Below are 1781 nucleotides of genomic sequence, written 5' to 3'. Positions count from 1 at the left end.
GAGGCTTCTGGATGGGGGAGACAAAGGCCGACAACTTGTCTCCACACCCGAAAACGCATATCACGAATGCCAGTATCATTGATTTGGAGCCCGGGAGCGGGGTGGATCGAATGCAGGCCATGATGCATCATGAAGATAAATACATAGCAGACATCGCTACGGCACCTGCATTGATTATATCGCACCATGAGGACGTGATACAGAGCTGTCTTGTTCAAGTTGAAGTCGATGACGTTATACCATTTCAACGTGACGAGGCCGTAAACGATGCCGTGCCGTATGCCTCTACCCATCCTATGATTATGTGGGCACATATGTCACATTAATGAGACGACGGATCTTGAAGATGAAGGAGCGACGAAGTTGTAGGAGGTGAATTATCCGAATTTCAGCCCCTACAGGTCTGGAAAGTGTGCTGCTGACGGATTTGAGATTGAACCGTGTGACGTCGGCACAGAATTTGTCAACTAGGCGATCTGTATGGAGTAGCCTGGAGATCTTCGAAAGCTCCGCAATATGGCTGAAGCTGAAGACGACGTCGTCTGTTTGCTACTGTAGAGCTTATAAGGACTCAAGTAAGCGTATCGTGTATGGAACGAGACTATCGACAAGCACCTCAAGAATATGGGGTTCAATGCAAAGGTGGCTGGCCCATGTGTATGCACGACAGGTGAAGATGACGACGAGTACATAGTGTCTCTCTACGTCAATGATATACTCATCACCGCGGAGGAGAAGTCTACAATTGCTTCGGTGAAGGCTGGAGTTGCGGAGAAGTTCAAGATCAAGGACCTAGGACGTGCACGATTGTGGTGTAGCAGGATCAGCGAAATTTGCAAGGTCGCTGGCTCCCTCTTCCCACCTGACCCAGACAGCCTAACGGAGGGATCCGTGATCTGGTGCTGAACTTCCTTACCTTGTGTACCCGACGGTATGGGCAGAATCTTGCTCTCCCAGTAACCGCTGAAGCGTTCACGGTGTGAAGGCTTGAACGTCTTGGTGATAAGTGGGGAATGGGGTGGAGCGGCGCGGAAACTCTTCGCTCTGCCGCCGTAGAAGATCAGATCCTAAGCGATTACTCGAGCTTGGGTCTAGCGGGCAGGATCTGGATCCGGCCGTGGGGTTGCTTTGGTTTGGGGTGTGTTGCCTTGTAGGTCTTCCAGTTCAACGTATTTGCCGCTTCCTTTTGGTGGATCTTGGGGTAGTCAAGCTCGAAGAATGTGCCCGGCCTTTAGTAAACACTGGGTGGCTAGATCCTGAACTTATATTAACCAGATATTAACAACCAACACTAGATCAACTAACCGTAGACTAGCTAACGCTACGGCGGCTTGTCGTCCTCCTCTCCGCCACAGGGAAGGCGCTTGGTCTCTCCACGGGTCTGATTCATGTGTAAGCCTGGTGGTCAAATCAATATCATCCCGAACACATATAGACGGCCATATGCTACTGACTCTACCTTGGCCCATCATAATAAACCACTCATCCTGCTTACTTCTCTTGATCGTCGTGGTGTAGACTTCTACTCCATGTTTTTTAAGCTTTGATCACCTTTGTTTTCCGAGATCGCCTTGCTTTCTCAATGCCGGTCGAGATCGCGATTTTGCCATCGAACCCTCTGGACCCAAATGCGCTGAACTTAGAACACGAGAACCTTGGTAGCACTCTCGCCGCCTCTCAACCTTGTCTGATCCGGATCCTGTCACTCTTTCGGAATATCGTCGTGTCGCCATCCATCACCTTGATCAACCAATCTGGAAAGCGTCCTTCATCATCCCCCC

This window comes from Phytophthora parasitica (assembly GCF_000247585.1).
Source record: "Phytophthora parasitica INRA-310 unplaced genomic scaffold supercont2.3, whole genome shotgun sequence".
Lineage (NCBI taxonomy): Eukaryota > Oomycota > Peronosporomycetes > Peronosporales > Peronosporaceae > Phytophthora > Phytophthora nicotianae.
Note: the sequence above shows the minus strand (reverse complement) of the source record.